The sequence below is a fragment of the Herpailurus yagouaroundi genome, unplaced genomic scaffold (genome assembly GCF_014898765.1).
Source record: "Herpailurus yagouaroundi ecotype Mexico unplaced genomic scaffold, PumYag 164, whole genome shotgun sequence".
In the NCBI taxonomy this organism is placed as follows: Eukaryota; Metazoa; Chordata; class Mammalia; order Carnivora; family Felidae; genus Herpailurus; species Herpailurus yagouaroundi.
The window spans coordinates 45,846,356-45,854,563 of record NW_024412405.1 but is presented as its reverse complement, the minus strand read 5'-3'; positions in this window follow the sequence as shown (position 1 = coordinate 45,854,563).

The window sequence follows — 8,208 nt, the reverse complement described above, 5'->3', positions numbered from 1 at the left end:
TATTCTCCTTTCTTATTATTTACTGCAAGGATATCAAATCAATAATAGTGGCACAATAGTCACAAAAAGTCCTCTGTACCAAGTAAAAAGATCGCAGAAGAAAGTGGATTTCTACCTGGATACATAAGGAATGCTTCCCAGAAAATATAATGGGCATCTTGCAACGAATTTTATGATAATTCACTTTCTTATGAAACGTGAAGAAGCTGAGAAATACATCGTCTTAGTGAATTGGTAATATTTGCCCAGCTTATTAATGATAATTTAGGACCATAATTTAGATTAGGGATCAGAGTCGTAAAAAAAATCTCAAAAGTCTATAAAGAGAGGGCAGGGTGAAAGAGGATGAAAATATATAGCCTTACATTCCTTATGTGAGTGCAGACATTGAGCTCAAGAACCAGCAGATTCCAGCCAGGAGTCTAGAGTTTTAAGTAAAATGTTGGCTCAGAATTTTGTTTCTTTGTTAATTCAGTAAAGTTATTTGTACTAAACAAATCTCTCCAGAGGCTAAATACATTGTCACCATTTTGGAAACTTACAAAGATTTTCAAATTACACAATGATTCTGTCCCTTGCTACTCCTTGAGATTTTATACCAAGGATAAAGACAGAAAAATATGCATTGATAAAATTGAATAAATAATCATAAATTGTAATTATTTTGGCATTTAAAAAATTTAAAGGACTTAAATTCCATATAGTTACTTTGATAACCTTATCCACTGTCTTTTCTTTAAAGAAAATACACCCTTGGGCAGTTCTTAGATAAATTTTGTTCCATATATAGTACACCTCTATGATTATAGGATAAAATAATCCAGTCAAGCCCAGGATAACAAAGATCCTTTGATGATCCTTAGTGCAAATGTATTATATTTTCTAATTAGTAAAACGATACCATTTTCATAAGTTTTATTTGACAGTTTCCAGGCTCATAGACAATTATTACTCTTCTGATGTTTTTAATGAGGAATGGAATATAATAGCCTCTTAGAATCCCTATACTTAACAAATCAAAGACCTTCGGGTGAGCTGAGCCTTGACCTCTTAAGGTTAATCAAATGTCTTTAAATCTTTCTCCATAATGAAGAGATGACTGATTCAACTTCAGTTTGAGAAATGACTAAGAGTTCACAAATCTAGTACTCAGCACCAATATATGCTTTGGTTGTTCATTGATTCTCTCTCTCTCTCTCTCTCTTTTTCTTTCTTGTGAAGAAGAAAAAGTTTTTAAAAATGCCATTTGGCTGGAAAAGGATTTCCTATTTCTAAGGTAATTTGTTCTTTCAAGACTATCAGCAATATGGCTTTTTTCATATCCACCTTTACCTTGAACTCAGCAGTCTTGTTTTATAAGCTGTTCATACAAATTCTACCTGGGAGGACAAAGTGTTTTTAGATTTCTGGCAGGAAGTAGTTTATTTTCTTAGGGGTTGAGTATTATTCCAAATCCTTTCTTTAGCACCGCTGACAATGACTATACTGATATTTTGTCCTTTTTCATTTAAGTTTTTTACATCCTTCTAATAACATCTTAAATTTTTCAAAATAATAGAATTATTTTTTATGCTGTAGTTTATAAATGGCCTTTGCTTCTTAAAAATTCTGATTTACCCCTCTCTGCCTTTTTTTTATAAAGAATATAAAGATCACAGATACTATATTCTGAGTCTTTGCACAGAATTTTATAATTCATTTAGCATTCTTTTAAAAATATATATACCTTCTTGTTATTGTGTACATTAAAGCATTATGTTGCCCTAGAGGTTTTTCTAAACCATCTGGAAAGCCATAGGCAAATAATCATTATTTCCCCAATGCTTTCGCCTCCTTTTGGTATTTTCCTATTTCTTGACAGTCCTTAAGGAATCATGGACTGTGAAATTTTTAAAATATTTTATTCCCTGGTAAATTTATCTTTGTCCTGTGTCTGTGCATGTTGTTATTCTATTCGTCAATTTAGAGCACTGTTCTTGAATATTACGTCACTTCTGTTGGGCGCTATGCAGCATTTATCATTTCTTCTGTTAGCCTATAGGTAGTAATCCTTGGAGGCATGTAAAATAACAAAAGCCCTTGACTTACATCAACATTTGACAAAGAATTCCTTATTTTGCAAAGCACTTTTGCCCAGAGACAGATAAAATGGATTTATTGAATATTTATTTTGTGTCTGTGAGTATTGAAAATGAAATGTAAATGCATTGTAAAGCATCAGGCAAGCACAGAGCTGCATTTCCAGTGTGTTTCTAATGCAACAAAAAGTATATCAAGTACAATGGAAATTGACATTTCTACATGTGAAATACAGCATTTAAAGGTTTTCGTAAAATTCAGCAATGAGATTATAAAAAAAAAACTAGGCCCAAGCAGTGTAATACAAATGGTGGGTTTTAAAATAATCCAGAATCAGATTTCTCACCTAAAAATGACATGAATCCGAATTCATACATATATTATGTTCACCTAAATTAGGCCTCAGGCAATGTGATTTTAAAATTCAGCAGTTTAGTTTTAAATCATCCCATAATTTTAAAGGAGTCAAGTTTTAATTGAAACTCACTTTTCTTCTCTTAGTATATACTAAATACTTTGATTCCTTCAACTTTTTATAACCACCACATAGTATTAGCAGTTCTGCACATGTGGGTAAATTAACGTTATGCTGGTTTGATGAACATCCACGTTTTTATAATTAAAGCCTTAGTTTAAACTAAAAAGTATGCACTTACTGACTCATCAGATTTTATACTCAGAATGTGTGTGTTGCTTTAAAATGGAACATCTAAGTTTAGATTTCCAGTAAGTTGGATAATCAGAGTTCACCGGGCACTTCTACCTAGATATTCAAGAGGAACATTAAGTTCGTTATGTCCCAAACTTGGCTTTTCTTCTTATACATTGACAAGGCTCCAGTCATTTCTAATTTTATTCTTGGAAAAGATATAATTATCTATTCATATATTCAAGCCCCAAACTTCGAAATAGTCAAAACACCACCTTCTTATTCATTCTTACTTCTTATCTATTGATCCCCTTTCATTCTGTCAATAATCACTAGGGTTCACCAGCTGGCTTCACTACTATTATTATTCTGTGACATAAAATGCACAAATCTTAATATTATAATTTTGATTAATGAAACAACCTTTTTTGTTTGTTTGTTTTTATACCCTGTGTGAAGTTATCTAGCCAGAAAATTCCATCATTTAATTTCCTTCACCTCTCAGAGGCTATGGTGACATATATATACATATGTATGTATATAAGTATATATATAAACATGTATATAAGTATATATGTACATATCCATCCATTTATCCATTATCTTTGCCTGCTCTAGAAATTTATTTAAATGGAATCATGTATGTTTTGTGCCTGCTTTTTTAATTTTATTTTTTTAGTTCGCAGTATAATATCTGTAAAAATAGTCTGTATTGTTTCATGCAGAGGTTTCGTTTTTGTTTTTTTTCTGTTTGTTTGTTTGTTTTTGATGCCATTGTGTGACTATGCCAGAGTTTATGTATTTGTTCTTCTATAGGTAGACCATCTGGTCGTTTCTGTCGTTGGCTATTATGAATAAAAGGGGTATTTTCATTTGTCTTGGGTAATTACCTCCCTACCCATGGCATCCTTTGTCAAAGTATGAGTGTGTTTCAGTCTCTGAGGCACTGAAAAAATATGTTCCAAAGCATTTGTAAAAGTTTACATTCTCATTAGCAATATATAAGAGTTCTGATTGCTCTGTACATTCACTAACATTTAATGCTATGTGTATTTTTAGTTTTTACCATTCTAAAGGATATATAGTAGTATAACATCATTTCGTTAATGACTAACGATGTTCACACTTCTTTGTATCTTTTTTTATTTGTCATTTATATATATTTTTGAGAGCCTATCAAGTCTTTGGTTCATTTTTTGTTTATATTTATTTTTAATTTTCTGTCTTTTTGCTATCAACTCATAAGACTCTGGTACAGGGCATTTGTTAGATAAATGTTTTTTCCAAATATGTTCTTCCAGTCTCTGGCATACCTTTAATTTTCTTAACAGTGCGTTTTGATGACTACTAATTTTTAATCTCTCTTTCTCTTAGTCTTCTAAAGGCATTGCCAAATTTAATAACTTTTTTGAGAAAATAGTTATATTCTATTTTTTAAAATTTTTTTCTATTTATTTCATTGTAATAACTTTGGATTTTATTTGTTGCTCCTTTCCAGAATTTTAAGATGGAAACATTAGATACATTTTATTAAACCTTTATTTAGGATACAATTTTTTTTAAGTTTATTCATTTTGAGAGGGATAGAGAGAGCAAGTGTACATGTGAGTGGCGCAGGGGCAGAGAGCGAGGGAGAGAATCCCAAGCAGGCTCCACACTCTGTGTGAGATCTCTCGTGTCCGTGAGATCATGACTTGAGCAGAAATCAAGAGTCGGTCGCTTAACCAAGTGAGCCACCCAAGGTGCCTCAAGGATACAATTTTTATTTAATGCTTCAGTTTCATCCCACATATTTAAAAATGTGTTATTTTATAATTTAGATGAAGACACTTCTTAGTTTCCCTTTTGATTTCATCTTTAACATAAGGGTTATTATCTATAAATATGTATATATATGCATATATAGTGTAAATATATATATATTTGCATATCTTTTGAGACAATAACAAAAAGACAAAAATTTAAGAAAAAGCTAAAAAATGAAAAATGATCCAAGACTTGAATAGGCACTTAGAAAAGATAGATGAATGACAAATAAAGAAAGATACACAAAAGTGCTTAAAAGCATTAGTCTTAGGGAAGTGAAAATATGAACAATAATGTTACACTAATATACATTTTCTAGAATTATAAAAATTAAACACACACACACATAACATCAAATGTTAGTGAATCCTTAGAACAACCAGAATTCTCCTATGTTGCTAGTGAGAATGTAAATATATATATATAATTTTCCAGATATTTAGAATTTTTTAGAGTTTTATATTTAATTTCAAATAAGTCCCATCTTGTCAAGGGACATAGCTTATACAATTTGAAATTTTAAATTTATTCAGAAATTAGGAACATAATAAGCATGTGCTTATAATCTATTCTGCTGATGGGATTAGTGTTCTATCCCACTTAGCTCAAGCTGGTTAATTAAGCACATTTTCTATATTCTTTCTGTTTTTTCTCCTAAGTTCTAACAATTGTTTAGAGAACAATTTTGAAATCTCTAGCTGTAATTGTGGATTTTTCAGTTTCTTCTTGGAAGTTATTTAATGTCTTTTGAAGTTGTGTTATTAGTTATATAAATATTTAGAATTGTGTTTTCCTGCTGAATTGATCCTTTTATCATTATGAAATGACTTTTATCCCTGGAAATATTCTTTGCTCTGATATACACTCTATTGTTAATAATCATTTCCCGCCTTTATTTCAATTACTGTTATAATGTATCATTTTCTATCTTTTTACTTCTAGATATTTGGGTATTTTTAGTGTGTGTTTTCATAGATACAATATTTGTGATTCTTACTTTTTTCACCTAATCTTAAAATTTCTGCTTTTTAATTGGAGTGTTTTTCTATTTAAATTTAATGTGACTTTTGCTCTGTTTTTTTCCTTCTTTTCCTGCTTTCATTTGAATTGAGATCTTTTATTTCTAATTTTATCAATAAAATTAATTTGTTAAACAGGTTAATTTACTAAAATTGTTTACTATTTACTAAATGGGCTTATTTACTATAGCTCTTTGTTGTGGGTTTTTTTTTTTTTTTTGGTAGTTGTTTTAGGGTTTCTAGTATGTAGTTTTAATGCTTCAGTCTATCTTCACGTAGCTTTATACTGTTTTACCTAGCATATAAAAATTTCCCAGTTACATAATTCATTTCCCCAACTCTGGGTCTTTATGTTAGTATTTCTCATGTATTTTATTTTATTTTATTTTACTTTACTTTACTTTACTTTACTTTATTTTATTTTATTTTATTTTACTTTACTTTACTTTATTTATTTTATTTTAAAGGTTTGTTTACTTATTTTGAGAGAGAGGGAAAGTGTGCACGAGCAAGGGAGGAGCAGAGGGAGAGGGAAATAGAATCCTGACCCGTCTCCACGTTATCAGTGCAGAGCCTGACATGGGGCTCAAACCATGAGATCATGTCCTGAGTAGAAAACCATGAACCATGAGATCGTGTCCTGAGTAGAAAACAAGAGTCCAATGCTTAACCTACCAAGCCACCCAGGTACCCCACGTGTATTTTAGTTTTAAGTCTTAGAAACCTAACACTAGGTTTTTTACTATTTCTGCCTGAAAAATCAATTATTTACAATTTTTTTAAAGTATAATATCTTTGTTTACTATTTCCATTTGTCTTCATTCCTTTATGTAGATCCAGATTTCCATCCAGTATCATTTTTCTTTTGCTTCAAGGCTTTCCTTTAATGTTTTTTTAGTACATGTATGTTGCTGGTGACTTTTACAGCTTTTGTATATATGATAGTATATATGTATATATGATGTATATATGATCTATCTTTGTTCTTAAAATATATGTTTGCTGGGTATAAATTCTAGCTGGAACTTTCTTTTATTTTTCTTTCCAGTATGTATGTATGTATGTATGTATGTATGTATGTATGTATGTATGTATTTATTTATTTATTTATTTATTAAATTTTTAGTGTTTATTTATTTTTGAGAGAGTGAGACACAGAGGGTGAGCAGGGGAGGAGCAGAGAGAGAGACACAGAATCTGAAGCAGGCTCCAGGCTCTGAGCTGTCAGCACAGAGCCCAATACAGGGCAGGAACCCAGGAACCCTGAGATCATGACCTGAGCAGAAGTCAGGCACTTAACTGACTGAGCCACCCAGGCGCCCATGTTTCCAGTATTTTAAATACATTGCTCCAGTTTCCTCTTGTTTCTCTTGGCACAAATAAAAAATCTGCTGAAATTTTTATTTATTTCCCTCTGTACAAATCTCTTTAAGTTCCTGTTTTTAAAAAAAATTTTTTTTTCAACGTTTATTTATTTTTGGGACAGAGAGAGACAGAGCATGAACGGGGGAGGGGCAGAGAGAGAGGGAGACACAGAATCTGAAACAGGCTCCAGGCTCTGAGCCATCAGCCCAGAGCCGGACGCGGGGCTCGAACTCACGGACCGCGAGATCGTGACCTGGCTGAAGTCGGACGCTTAACCGACTGCGCCACCCAGGCGCCCCAAGTTCCTGTTTTTATGCTTTTCCCTTTATAGTGGGTTTTGAGCAATTTCATTATGATGTCCTTGGTATTGTTCACTTATTATTGCTATTGCTTGGGGTTCACTAAACTTCGTGAATTAATGGGTTGACATTTTTATCAAATGTTTATATTTAATATTTTGGCCATTATTTCTTCAATTATTTATTTTCTCCTTTCTGTTCTGTTGAGATGCTAATTGTATGAATGTATTTGGCTGCTTGATGTCGGTCTACAACTCATTGGTGTTCTGTTCCTTTTTTTCCCCCATACCCTCCCTCCTTTTCTTTTTCTTCTCTGTTTCATGTAGATAACTTCTACCCATGCATCAAGATTACTGATACCTTATCTGCCTTGTGTTAGTTGCTATTAATCTTATCTACTGTATATTTTTTTCTTAGGAGACTATATATTTTTGCTTTTAGACTTGAATATTCTCTATCCATCCATTTATTACATATCTCTAATGAATAGGCTTATGATTTTCTCTATCTTCTTGAATGTACGAATGTACTTACAAATGCTGTTTTGATTGACTTGTTTATTAATTTCAGTCTGTTTACATGGATTCTTTTTCCTCATGATGGGTTATCTTTTCCTGTTTCTTTCAATACCTTATAAATATTTTATTGGAAATCAAACTTTGTGTGTTCTATTCTATAGACTGGATGTTTTTATAATATTTTCAATACTCTGGTAGTTTGTCTTGGATAAGTTACTGAGAAACAATTTCATTGTTTTGAGGATGCTTAAAGCATAAAAGTTTTGTCACTCAGGACTTGAGCAGTCTGTAGCTTTGGGTTGTTTTTTCCCCTAACTACTGAAATAATAACCTTCTGTTGATTGGATCTGATTCTCTATGCTGTATAAGATACTTCTCCAAGTTACTGGTGAGAAGATGAAGTTTACTAACCTTGTGTGAGCAGCAAAGATTTTTTTCTTTTGTTTCATTCAGGTGTTTTGTTTTTGTTTTTG